The following is a 14,483-nucleotide window of genomic DNA, read 5'->3' on the forward strand; positions in this document are numbered from 1 at the left end:
CGAATGGTCACATCCTCACATTCCAAACTAGTCACATTGAAATAAGGTGCTATTGGGCTGTTAGGAATATAATCCTATCCTGATAATGCCTATCGCCTTCAGATAAAGGAAAGAGCCTAGAAGATGTAAAAGGAAACTTAGTTTAATAGCATCCTGTCTGGGAAGAACTCACTTATCAATAGCTGGGATGTGAAATCCTCATTTCTTTCTTTAGATCTGTTGTTCTATCACTGTAGTCCCCATTTCCCTAATGTCTGTATGTATAGTCTCTGTCTGGTTCTGTGATTGTTTCTGTCTGCTGTATAATTAATTTTGCTGGGTGTAAACTAATTAAGGTGGTGGGATAAAATTGGTTAGATAATCATGTTACAACATGTTAGGATTGGTTAGTTAAATTTCAGTAAAATGATTGGTTAAGGTATAGCTAAGCAGAACTCAAGTTTTACTATATAGTCTGTAGTCATTCAGGAAGTTAGGGAAGGAATGGGAACAGGGAATGGGGGTGGGGAAATTGGAATCATGTTTTGCTAAAGGGGGGGGAATGGGAACAGGGAATGGGAACAGGGGTACAGGCAAGGCTCAGAGCTGGGAAGGGGGACACTAAGGAAGAAAATTGAAATAATTGCTTGCTGGAAATAAACATCACCCCAATAAACATTAAATTGTTTGCACCTTTGGACTTCGGGTAGTGTTGCTTTCTGTTCATGAGAAAAGGACCAGGGAAGTAAGTGGGTGAAGAAATAAGCCCCCTAACAATACCTATTAATAATTTAATGTAGTCTTAAAAACACTCAGGTAATGAAAGTAAAAAGTAAGGCTACACTGTGAGACTCCCTCCCACAACCAGGATAATTTGATCCTTTTCTACATTATATTTGGTATTTAAAAATGGAGTCAATGTTGTATGGGATATGTGATGAGGAGTTTACCGCACACAGGCTGGAGAAGGATAATAAGGGCCTGTTAGGCCAATTAACCAGCCTGAGTGCACATGGAAGGTAAGCCAGAACTAATTAGAAATAAAGCCTAGCTGGAGTTTGTCTCTAAAAAGCTGAGTGAGGCTGGGGGGGGGAGGGTGTTGAGAAAATAATATTTAATAATAATAGAGTCTGCTTTCTGGGAAGCAGCCAGGAAGAAGGCTAAGGAGAGCAGAGAGGCTATTCCAGGGTCAGCTAGAAGTCTGACTGGAGATAGGGACCTTGAGGAACTGTAGGCCTGAATCCCTGAGTGAAAAAGAAACGTGCCAGCCCCTGGACAATGGGTTTGTTGAAGGAACAAGAGCCTGAGCCAAGGCATGGGAACAACCTGGAGTGGATAAGGCTTGTGAAGAGGAGGGGACCTTCCAAAGCTAACTAGACTGAACATTGGATTTTTGGTTATATTTGTTAGACTTTGGTAAAGGTGCTCCAAAAGGGCAGAAATCTGTAAAGCGATCTGGCCAGAACATTCCTACAGCTGAGTTAGGCTGAAAGACAGTGGGGGAAACTGAGGCAAAAGTTGCCACAGTACCAAAGCAAGTCGGGGGGGGGGCATGGTGGGGCAGCAACTTTGCTCAATTCAACATCTCTATACTTTAGAGTTTGTTTTATTAAGTGTAACTTGAAACTATGAATTTCCTTGTCTTTCAGCAGTTTGTATATTTTAAAAATGAATTCTGTTAAGTTTTAGTGCCTTACATTCTTCCAATTTACAAACTCCAGAACAACAACTTTTTTTGTCCAGGAATAGTTTGCCTCTCATTTCTCTGCTGTGTAGATGTTAAAATGATTTATGCTTATGTAAAAGATTAGTGTCAGCTGTTCAAATGTCATGTATACACTTCCCCCTCGTCCCCTTGATTCTTCACTTCTGAAATGGATAACTTAGTATTTATCTTCAATTTCATGTGCCCTCCAAGTCTAGACCCAGCTGTCCCTTGTAATTACCTTTCAATGACTGAGCTGAGTATTTGTTTTGACTGTGTTTAAAAGTGTTAGTGTTTAAGTGGTCACAAGTAGGCTTTGAAGTTAACACCCCATAATGATGAATAGAGGACATTCACAGCTCTCCTGTAATTGTTCCAGTGTTTGGTTACAGAAGACTCTAATGTATTGATTTCATGGTGACAGCAAGGGGGGTAGACATTTCAGGACTTTTTTTTTTAACTTAATTTTTAAAGAAATCTACAAGATGATCCTAAAAACCTATATTCATAATTGGGCTTTGTCACTTAATATCCTTCTACCAGCAGTAATCAGTGATCTGTTTGAGAGACAAATTATCTCTCCTGCCAACAAAGAACAGCTTACACTGGGACCTTACAGTGGCACTACTGTACTGGCACAGTTGTGCTGCTGTAAGATGCACAGTGAAGACATAGCCTGAGGCCCTGTCTACACTGGCAAGTTCATGCGCAGTAAAAGCTTTCTGTGAGGTGTACACACTGCCAAGCCACTTAGTGTTCAGAAACTGCACAGTTGCAGCGCCGTTAAAAAAAAACCCAACCCAACAAGAAGCGTACAGCTTTCTGCACTGAGGCTACAGAGCTGCAATGCCAGCGTAGACACCCTGGTCGATTACAGCGCTGCGACTGGCCTCCAGGTGGTGTCCCACAATGCCTGTTCTCTGGTCATCGGTTTGAACTTTACTGCCCTGCCTTCAGGTGACCAACCTTCATCCCCACCCCGTACATTCCTTTGGAATTTTGAAAGTCCCCTTCCTGTTCGCTCGGTGATGCATGCAGCGGTCTCAGTGCATCTTTTGAGGTGGCCATGCCTGCTCCATGCACCAGGTGATCCCCAGCTTGGAGCAATGCCAAGCTGCTGGACCGCATCAGCATCTGGGGAGAGGAGCTGTCCAGTCCCAGCTGTGCTCCAGCCGTAGGAATTATGATATCTATGGACAGATTTCACGATGCATGACAGAAAGGGGCCATGACCGGGACACACTGCAGTGCAGGGTCAAAGTGAAGGAGCTGCAGAATGCCCACCACAAGTCGCAGGAGTCAAACCGCCGCTCTGGTGCTGCGCCCACGAGCTGCCAGTTCTACAAAGAGCTGGATGCGATATTCGGTAGCTGCCCCACCTCCACTGCGAAGGCCATCGTGGATATGTTGGTGGTTCGCATGCCAGTCGAGAGTGAACCAAGCCAGGAGGAAGATATCTTTGATGAGGATGTGGAGGGGAAAGGGACCCAGAGACAGAGGATGACTCGAGGGTCAGAGATGCATGCAGCCAGGAGCTCTTTTTTGCCCCGGAGGAGGCTAGCCAGTCACAGCTGTCAGATGTTAGCAAAACGCAAACAGGAGAGGAGGCCCCTGGTAAGTGAATCTGATTTTGGGAATCGCTGAAGTGAGTTGTTGGGGGCAGGAGGGTTGCAGAATGCAGGCTTGTCTCCCACCTCATGCCTAGTCTGAGCAGCGGAACAGGCTGTTCATTGACTCCCTCACTTCACGAACAGGCCAGTGTGCTGAAAGAAGCATGTGTCATGCACCTTTCTGGACCAGCCTGTGGTAATGTCTATGAATCGGTGATCCACAAGTGCCTGGAGAACCATAGAGAAATACGCCTTCCAATGAATGTACTCGGTGGCTAGTTGGTCTGGTGCCAGAATTGGAATATGCATGCCATCTATCGCCCCTCCACAGTTAGGGAAGCCCATTTGTGCAAAGCCATCCACGTCACACACGTTGTCTAGAGTCACGGTCTTTCAGAGCAGGATGAGGTTAATGGCCCTCCACACTTCTGTCAACACAAGTCCAACGGTCGACTTTCCCACTATGAACTGGTTAGCGACCGATCAGTAGCAGTCTGGAGTAGCCAGCTTCCACAGTGCAATCACCACGCACTTCTCCAATGACAGGGCAGCTCTCATTCTCATGTCCTTGTGTTGTAGGGCTGGGATGAGCTCATCATACAGTCCCATGAATGTGGCTTTCCTCATCTGAAAGTTCTGCATCCACTGCTTGTCATCCCAGACGTGCATGACAATGTGATCCCACCACTCGGTGCTTGTTTCCTGAGCCCAAAAGTGATGTTCCACTGAGAATGCCTCTGTAAGTGCCACAAGCAACCTTATGTCATAGCTGCTATATGTGGCGAGATCAATGTCACACTCCTCTTGCCTTTGTAGTTTAAGGAATAACTACACTGCCACTCATGATTTGTTAGTCAGAGCGAGCAGCATACCGGTCAACAGTTCGGGATCCATTCCTGCAGACCAAAGAGGCAGAATGCACAGCACACAAACCATTGAAAGAAGGCACCAAATGCAGATGGAAGCATAGGGATTGCTGGGATGCGAAGCAATGCATCATGGGGCATCAGAATAGGACCTTGGATGCCCCGCCACCCCCTCCATCTTCCCACAACTCTTAGCGACAGAAGACGCTCCGTGGGATAGCTGCCCAAAGTGCACCACTCTGAATACCGCTGGAAGGGTCGCAAGTGTGAACAAGCTGCCTGCACAATAGTGGACAGTGTGAACATACAACAGTGGTTTCCCTTCAGTGCTCTCTGATCCCCGGTCTACACTGTGGGGGGATCGATGTAAGTTACATGACTTCAGCTATATGAATAACATAGCTGAAGTCGATGTACTTAGATCGACTTACCATGGTGTCTTCACCGTGATGAGCTGACTGCTGCCGCGCCCCCATCAACTCCACTTGCGCCTCTTGCGGCAGTGGAGTACAGGAGTTGACAGGAGTGTGCTTGGGGGGGGTCGATTTATCGCGTCTAGTCTACTGGCAATTAATCGACCCCCCGCTGGATCAATCACTGCCTGCCGATCCGGCGGGTAGTGTAGACATACCCTGAGTGGCGCTGTAAATGCTGGCGCTGTAACTCTGTCTGTATAGACATACCCTGAGTCTCACTGAAAGTCAATGGGTTTAAGGGTCTGTGATACAGGAGGGCCAGGGAGCAGTGAGAGAGTACTAGATATACAAGCTAAAGGCTAATTAAGGTGTGGTTCCCTGTAGACTAGGGAAGGTGGCTGCAGGTTAATTGGAGCACCTGCAGTCAATTAGGGCCCTGTTAGGAACCTAATAAAACCTCTTGCATCAGGCAGACAGAGAAGGAGGAGGGAGAAAGCACTGGAGCTTGGAGATGTGTTGAGAGATTTGGAAAACCTGAGAATTGGAGTAAGGAAGACCCTGCCCAGCAGGACAGGGAGACTCCCTTCCCCCCAGCATCTAAGGACCAAGAGTAACCCCACCTAAGGGGTTACCACCAGAGGGTAAGAAACCCACAGGGGTTGAGAGGGGCTGGGACTCAGAGTGAGGAGTAAATCCAGACCCCTTCCCTGCTTCCCTCCTCTACCACCTTCCCGGGCTAGTAGCGGGGCCCTCGGCACCCAAGAGCAGGGGCAAAGGGTGGCATCTTAGCTCCCCACCAAGAAAAGCGCAAGAGCCACCAAACTAAAATTGGCCATCTTGCCACAGGTCCTAGGTGCCCAAGTCACTTTTTAAAAAAGAGACTTAAGTGTTGCAATGCTGAGTGGACCAACACCTAAATATCTTTGAGTCTAGCCCCATGAACCTATGGAAGACAGAACAATTTCTGTATAATGGAAAGTCTTACAAAGACACAGACATCAACATTATTAAAACAGGCTACACTACAAATTAATGAGTAGTTCTTATCACAAAGGGAAGCCTTGGTTTTTTCACTGTGTACATGTAACCTCTGAAATGTAATATTAAAAAAACAACCAGATTATGCAATGTCCTTTGAACAGTCTCAGAACGTTGCCTCCAAGGTCTGGCCACCTGACCCTGTCTGAAAGTCAAAACACTTTACTAGAGAAGTGGGGAGAGGGGTAGAATTAGACCCAGCCAATCTGATCCTTAAATACATCTGTTAGAGAGTTTCATAAACCTCATCTTCCAACCAGCTGCAATAGGAGATTGACTATCCCCTAATTTCAGCCCAACATTACATTAACAGTGTAGCCCTCTTACAGTTAGAGAATCTGCCCAAAATATTGTAAGAGGAGAATCCACTCAAAATTTTTATGCTCAGTGGAATAATATAACCTCACCCACGCTATATTCCAGCAATTCCTTAAGAAAGGCTTATATAGTGTTTTCACTTCAGCACTTCCATTGCTCAATGTAATTGCATGTATTGTAAGACTAAGCAAAGTGCCTTTGGACAGATGTCTGTTTTAAAAGCTAAATAAATATAGGGTTACCACAAGGTTCCTATGTACAGTGAGAAATAAAGCCAGACTAATACCTGTACCAAAGCTTAACTTGGTATTCCCAGTATAGTCAAGAGAACCATGGTTAGTACAACAGATTCTGCCCTTTGATGCACATAAGACTGTGTACAAAATTTAGCCCTAAGTATAGGGTATTATATATTTTTCCACAAGGATATTTCAGTATTCATATTTTCAGAGTAAGTAAGTGCTCACATGCCAGTGTTCACATTGACCTGCTCACATGCCAGTGCATCTGAGTCTTCACTGAAATGCTGTGAGCTGAAAAATACACATTTCCCCTTGGCTACACATATTCTTTAAAAACAGTCCATAGTCTAGATGCAGTCCTCAATTCTAGTGTTTTTCCTCTGTTTAAAGCTGTTAAACCTTGCCTCACAAAACAATCATCTTGTGAAAGTGAGAAGAAAGGAAAACAATCCGGAGTAGTATTCAACATCTGCTAAAACCACTAACACGAGACTTTTTTCAGAGTAGCAGCCGTGTTAGTCTTTATTCGCAAAAAGAAAAGGAGTACTTGTGGCACCTTAGAGACTAACAAATTTATTTGAGCATAAGCTTTCGTGGGCTACAGCTCACTTCATCGGATGCAAGAGACTTTGGAGACATTTGTTTATTCAACAGAAATTTTAGCCTCACTGCTGCAAATAACGTATAGTTGATTTCTAACAGAAAGGTTAGAGTAAGTTTAAAAATTGCTGGGCTACCAATTATCTCATCATTGAAAGAAATCATAGCAACATCAGTTGTTTACCAATAGAGAATCTACCCCAAACCCTCTGTTATTGTCAGGGAGTATTATAGGAATTCCTTCTGAAAGGCTACAGTGTCCTCACTGATTGCTCTGAAGCTTTTTCAATACTTTCATGAGGTGTATTTAGTTTGCTCAAACAGCAACTTTGTCTTCAGACCTGATAGAATTACTGTGTTTAAAAAACAAAACAACCAAACCCCCTCTCCTACCCCGCCTCCTCTCCAAAAAAACCACCCATGAGAAAACATTACCACAGCCAGATCACCTAAACTTCAGAGAGCAACTGGTGCAGTCACTGGCTTTAGGATTATTTCTTAACAGCAACTTTAATGTTCTGGAATATGACATTCATCTTGATACTAATAAATCAGAATGGAGATAAAAAACTGCTTAGGAATATAAACAAACAGTAACATATACTGGAGTCCAGTCTGTGAAAGAAGCTTATTGGAACATCTCTGGGAGTGAGATTTCATCTGTAATCAGTTTCTTAATGTATGAGGCTTAGACTTGCATGTTTTGTTTTGTTTTATTTTGCTTGGTAACTCACTTTGTTCTGTCTGTTATTACTTGGAACCACTTAAATCCTACTTTTTATACTCAATAAAATCACTTTTGCTTATTAATTAACCCAGAGTAAGTAATTAATACTTGGGAGAGCAAACAGCTGTGCATATCTCTCTATCAGTGTTATAGCAGGCAGACAATTTATGAAGTTTACTCTGTATAACCTTTATATAGAGTAAAACGGATTCATTTGGGGTTTGGATCCCTTTGGGAGCTGGGTATCTAGGTACTGGAGACAGGAGCACTTCTTAAGCTGTTTTCAGTTAAGTCTGCAGCTTTGGGGCACGTGGTTCAGACCCTGGGTCTGTGTTGAAGCAGACTAGCATGTCTGGCTCAACAAGGCAGGGTTCTGGAGGCCCACACTGGCTCAAAGATAGTCTTAGCACATCAGGTGACAGTCCCAAGGGGGTCTCTGTGACTGAACCCATCACAGGAATAACTATGTGCAATGAACCTGAGCTATAGGAAACTCCCATGGATAAAGCCACCACACTAAACCAGTGACCCCACGGTGTCTCAAATTTTATTCCATTTCTTGTGAAAAGTCATCACTATGAAAATTCCAATTTTTCCTCACCCAGTCATGTGATCTCAAGGCAGGTTGTATTTCATGTTCTAAAAAGTTGAGAGAATAAAACAGAGATCAGAGAACTGGTTCAGATAAAGTGGGAATTACATGTTTGTTCAGAACTAGAACCAAAACTATTCAAGAGAGTTTAGGAACATATTTTTATTTTCTTTTAATTTATTTTCATGTGCGTCTGAACTTCTGGTCTTGGCTAGGTGCAAACATACTGAAACAATGTTCTCACAGCTTCTGTGGTTAAGTCAGAACCAGAAAGCATTGGAAAGCCAGTGAAATTCCAGGCCACAGATGTTTGGATAAAATGAAAATCATACAAAATTTGGATGTTTATCCAAAACCAAAAAATTCTGTGATTTGTCCCATCACTAGGATGTGTGCAATAAAAATACTACATTAGAGGCATCCCAATTGTTCAGAACTTACTTTCCTCTTTAAACTTAGTATAGCTGCTTACTCACTTACCAAAGCCATATACTCAAAGGCCCCAATCCTGCAAAACATTAGTATAACTTTAAGCAGGTGAGTGCTCCCACTGACATCAATGGGTTTGCTATCTGAATTTTGACTGGCTGCAGAGCTAAACTAATAGAAATCAGTAATGAGTAAGTTTCAAGTGGCAGAGAAGTACAAGTTTGAAAGAGCGAAGATTTCAGGTGATTTCTTATTTAAACTCCTTCACCCAGACCATCTACCATAGGTCAAGATCATGACAAATCATATTGTTCTAAGCATAAGGTGGATTGATATTTAAGTAAATGCAGAATATGATATAAAACAACAATCATAGTTCCAGCAAGCACAATATATCCAGGCACAAGAAAAAGGTCCCCGCAATTATCCAGAATGTAAGTAATTACAATTCTATTTGAAACAGATGCATTTCTTCTTTATATTTCCACTTAAGTATATTATCCAAACTACCCTTATAGCATTGTTTTAAATCTTATGAGAGTCTTTTTCCAGACACATCTAATTTTATCTTTAAAGAGGAGAGGAGGAGAATGTAATGTGGAGGCTAAGCATGAAATAGTAAGGATACACTATAAATCTTAACTTCAAGATCTCAGTATCTTCCCCACCATCACCACCACATGATTTGATTCCTGATCCTTGTCTCTGTAGACCTGGTATCACATAAACAGCTGGACAGGGGAGTATCCCATTTCTTGGGAGACAGGACAGGGAGGTAAATAGATGAGCAGGCTGAAAACAGAATGTCTGCGCTAATTAAAATTGATAAATGGGTCAGTAAGCTGAGTGACAGAATGTCTGAACTAACTAAGATAAGGGGAGGGAACACTCAGGAAACCATTTACAAAGAACAAGATAACAATGGACAAAATAAGCTGGGAACATAAAGATAAGGTAAAGAGTAAACCGCGGATGGACAGAGCATGGCATACAGGCATTGGTTCCTACAAAGTGTTGTAGGAGCAGCAGTGTTCTGTATGACTATGCTATGTATAACCTGTACGCTCAAAAGGTCTGTTACACTTCCCCACCCCACTTTTGTCTCCTCTCCCTCTTTGAATACCTGTGAAGAGGCTTCCCCCCTCCACCCCCAAATGCTTGTGGGATGAATGGGCTGCTTGAACAGCTGGAAGATAAGAAGAGCTCCCAGGTAGACAAGAAGAAAAGGAGTACCTGTGGCACCTTAGAGGCTAGCAAATTTATTTGAGCATAAGCTTTCGTGAGCTACAGCTCACTTCATCGGATGCATCCGATGAAGTGATCTGTAGCTCACGAAAGCTTATGCTCAAATAAATTTGCTAGCCTCTAAGGTGCCACAGGTACTCCTTTTCTTTTTGCGAATACAGACTAACATGGGTGCTACTTTGAAACCAGGTAGACAAGGTGTCTGGGACTCTGATTAGGCAGCACGCACACACCCAATGGACACTGCATGGACACTGCCCGAGGTGGAGTGTGACCAACGAGACGCAGCCAAGTCATCTCTAGTCGCAGGCCATGAGGAGCAGGTCCTTAAAAGGGGAAGGGGTCATGTGCTTAGGTGTGCACTCACAAGCTTGTACCTCCTGTGACGGCCCTTCGCCTGGCCCGCCTGGCGTTGCACCGCGTTGCATTCCATCGTGCATTCCATCCATGCGTTGCATTCCATCGTGCCTTGGGAAGACTTACCTTCATCGCACCATCCATCGTTGTGCTGTGGGACACTTACCTTGAAGGATCCTGACATCTCCAGTGCCGTGCCTGTCCTGGGAGCGTGAGTATGTGAGTGTGAGTGTGACCCACTCTCTTCTTTTGGAGCTTAGCTATCAATATAATAAATGAGCTGCTTTCTGCCAAAGCGTGGTGGGTCATTAGTCCTCCCTAAGCTTACTAGCTGGCCTAATTTCGGGTAACATTAAATAGCCAAGCCCAAAATGTGTAAAAACAATGTATAGTAAATGCAATAAAATGTGTATATGTAAATAAGGGAAAAGAATTTCTATGTAACTTTGGATTTTGTTTGCACCCTGTCATGCCTCACTATGTCTGGCACTAATCCATTGCTCACTGGGTTACCAATAACGAAGAGTCAGATACTTATAGCTTATGGTCAAGTCGCCTCTTAACCTTCTCTTTGTTAAACTAAACAAGACTAGGTTCCTAAAGTATTTCACTATAAAGCATGTTTTCCCAATCCTTTAATTATTCTTGTGGCTCTTCTCTGATCCCTCTCCACTTTATCAACATCCTTCTTGAATTATGGACACCAGAACTGGACACAATAGTTCAGCTTATACATCCAAGGATTGCATTAGGCTTTTTTGCCAGTGTCACACAGGGAGCTCAGGTTCAGGTAATTATCCTACATGACCCTCAAGTCTTTCTCCAAGTCACTGCTTCCAAGGATAGCGTCCCCCATTCTGTAAACATGGCCTACATTCTTTATTCCTAGGAGCATACATTTACATTTGTCTGTGTGAAAATGCATAGGTTGCACCCAGTTTACCAGTCAATCCAGTTCTCTTTACTGGTGACCTGTCCTTTTCGTTATTTATTGCAAGAATGGGCAGCTTCATATAGGGCTCAACTGTGAAATTTACATACAGCTTGTAGTAAGGGGAGGCAGAGCTCTCCTACCCTCTGGGAGCACCAGCAAGCCACAGGCCTCCTGGATCTCCCAGACATGCTGACTCAGGCTCTGCACCCTCTTTTATAGAGTTCAGCTTACTTCTCCCTCTGTTAGCAGCTGCATGGAAAGAGGTAGAGTCATATCCCTGCCTCCTTTCCACCCTTTGGAATGTTGCACACTCCCACAGGAACTCTGCAATTTACTCTGATGCAGGCCACACAGGGAGGGTGGGCAGGCTCTTCAAATCCTTCCATCAAACACCACATAGCTATGCAACGAGCTGCCCCTTAGAGTCTAAGTTATCAGTTTATGTTAGACAATGAAGATGTGATTCTGTGTTTTATAGAGCATTCTACCCAAATACTACTGGAGTGGAAAAGTGTGTTATGAGAATGCTGTATCTATATCCAAATCGTTAATAAAGCAGAAACAGAAACATGTAGCATAGTTCCTGGGCTTTGTAGAATGACTAAAACGTGTTGCTGGGTACTGCAAATGGCTTCCTGCGTGTATATCTCATACCAGAAAGGAGCGGTGATTTCTTGGCATTAGGTATACCAAGTAGGGTCAAAAGAAGGGAAAAAAACCTCTGTCCTTTGTTCCTATACAAGGGGCTAGCAATAGTGTTTATTTTCCTATTTTATTGTGCAATATTTTGTTTTTGTAATGTAATTTAAAATATGTTTTGCCTAAATATCAGCAAGCTACCCAAGAGTTTTCTGTAACCGAGCCAGTGAGAATACACTGCTTGTACCTCTTACTGCATTTTACCATTTGTGATCCCACCATTTTTTTCAATTAGTTACCAAAAGACAAGTTACAGTATGATCTGGCAAGGTGGTGTGTTCTTCATTAATTTAGTACAGATTTATAAAACCTACAAGTACTGTATTTGCATGTACAATTTCCATATAATCCAACAGCTTTGTAGCTTGAGGTTTGCGTTACTGGCCTGTTTTTTAAGACCTTAATAGTAATAATGTATTGCTTTAGCAGTGGGGCCAACTCATGATTTTGTCATGAGTCTCATGATAATTATTGTTATCCTTAAAGGCCCAGCTCCTGGAGTCAAGTGGATGTGTGATGATTTCAGCCTTTATTCTTAAAGAAGTAGTAAGTTTCTAGCCCTTGTGGCTGTTAAGAAAGCTTCAAAATGTGAGCCCAAGCTAAAGGCTCAAAAAGCAGAAGGCAAATAAAAAGAACACCAAATTAATTATTTTTACATAATCTCATGATTTTTGGACATTTGGTGTTGGCAGAACTGCTTTAGAGATTAAAATGGGCCTGCAACAAACTCTCTCACTGTAGGAGCACCCTCTTGTGGCTGGGTCTAGGGATCAGCTCTCCTCCAGTCTAGCACCCCCTTCCATCAATTGCTTATCCCACAGCCTCTCTTGCTCTCTGTGACTCAGCCCTCCATCTAGGTCACTATATAGTTTTCCCCTTCCAGGGAAGGGAAAGGAAGTCTCACCTGACAATCTGTCAGCATTCCAAATCAGTAGTTTTCTGTAACACCTGGTCTGTGCCATTTTCCCTGTGTCTGGTACAGGAACCCGGGACTGTCCATTACTCTGGATTCCAGCCCAGGGACCCTATAATCAGCAGCCATGATCTACACAGTTCCAATTCTCACAGCTCTTTCCTGGGCTTCTTCCTATTCTACAACTCCTAAAAACCCTTCTATCAGGGACAGGATCCCAGAGCTGTGCCCACAGAGCAACTGCAGACTTTTTTTCTGTAGCCCCTTTCTGCTTTCAACTACCTGGCTTTATACTAGCTACCCTGTTCCTGTCCACCTGGGCTTCACCTTCACTTAGTGCTTATCAATCAAGCCAGGCTCTCCCTCAGGTGTGGACTATAAGATTAAATGGCTAATTCTGAGCCCCCTTAACCCCTTCAGGGCAGGTGTGGTGTGAACACCCAATCACAAGGCCTAATAACGTAAAATGATGACTCTTCATACAGCATTTATTTATTCTGGGGGAATTTCTAACTACAACTTCATGCAGACAAAACTTTAGCATATTCCCAGAGCTCTTTCTTTCCATTAAAATATTTTCAGGATTACAACAGTGGAAAAAAACCCTTAATACATTTTATTGGAATAGTAAATCTTTCATAAACATTTAAACATAGATAAAAAATACATAAATCCTAATACCCTGTTGCAAATCCGTAATGGGAATTTTTGTTTAATTTATCCCCACTTCTATTTTATTGCCAAACTTATTTATGGTATTGCAAAAGAGTTCCATCAGATGTATTGGATGACTCTATGCAGCCAACCTGTTTTTCAGATGGATTAATAGATTATTGCCATTTTAGTCTAATCACCAATTGGTTCCATACCTCTATTTTCCTGGGAAATGTTATACATTTCTAGTAATGTGACAGTGTGCATCAAGGACTTATGGTTCTGTATACACTGGAATTAATATTTGAGGAACTCACTGATGTCAGGAAAATGTTGCAATATTGAATACCCCTAATGAGCATGCAGTCCATTTTACACTATTAGCAATAACTAATTGGTAGCATTTACTTACTGAAGACTTATTCAAGGAATCTGCTGAGCACGTATAATCACCAAGTATCCAGAGTATTCTATTTCATGTTCTGCTACAGACTTCCCATGTGATCTTTGGCATACCACTCAGGCCTTGTTCTTGTACCTATTGAAGTGAATGGCAAAATTCCTGTTAACTTTAGTGATATGGGATAAGGCTCATAATTTCTGTGCCTGGGTTACCTCAACTCAGAGGTTTGCTTTACAGTTGTCAATTAATTAAACCTCAATGTGTTGCTCTTTAACTAGGTCTTGATATGAGGACATTAGCCAATCCTCACAATATTCATGTAAGAAGATGGGCAAGAATTTCTATTTTACATATGGGGAGGGGAAACTCAGATGGAAAGGTGAGTTAGTAGTAAACATAGGCTTAAATCTCAGGCCTTCCTGAGTCCCTGTAGTGCTCATTTCCCTAGACCAAATCAGTTATGCAGTTAAGAAGAAATAGTGTTGTATAGTTTCTTAGTTTTGATATACCAGAAACACACTGCAATGGAATAGTCAGCATTTGCCAACCAGTACTACACCCTTGTCACAGATCTCAACAAAGTATTAGGAAAATTGTGGAGATATCACTGCCTGGTAACTGACAAATGATGAGTTGTGAAATGGTGCTCACTCTATATTAGGTTTCAGAGTAGCAGCCGTGTTAGTCTGTATTCGCAAAAAGAAAAGGAGTACTTGTGGCACCTTAGAGACTAACAAATTTATTAGAGCATAAGCT

General features: G+C 42.7%; 1 long non-coding RNA gene across 1 annotated transcript; it reads left to right on the forward strand.

Annotated features, from left to right (window-relative positions):
- Nucleotides 1–5,047: 5,047 nt before the first annotated feature.
- Nucleotides 5,048–14,063, forward strand: LOC122455694. Its single transcript, XR_006274095.1, has 3 exons — nucleotides 5,048–5,203; nucleotides 11,413–11,417; nucleotides 14,052–14,063. It is a non-coding gene; the product is annotated as an uncharacterized LOC122455694 (long non-coding RNA).
- Nucleotides 14,064–14,483: the final 420 nt, after the last annotated feature.

This window comes from Dermochelys coriacea, chromosome 9 (genome assembly GCF_009764565.3).
Source record: "Dermochelys coriacea isolate rDerCor1 chromosome 9, rDerCor1.pri.v4, whole genome shotgun sequence".
Lineage (NCBI taxonomy): Eukaryota > Metazoa > Chordata > Testudines > Dermochelyidae > Dermochelys > Dermochelys coriacea.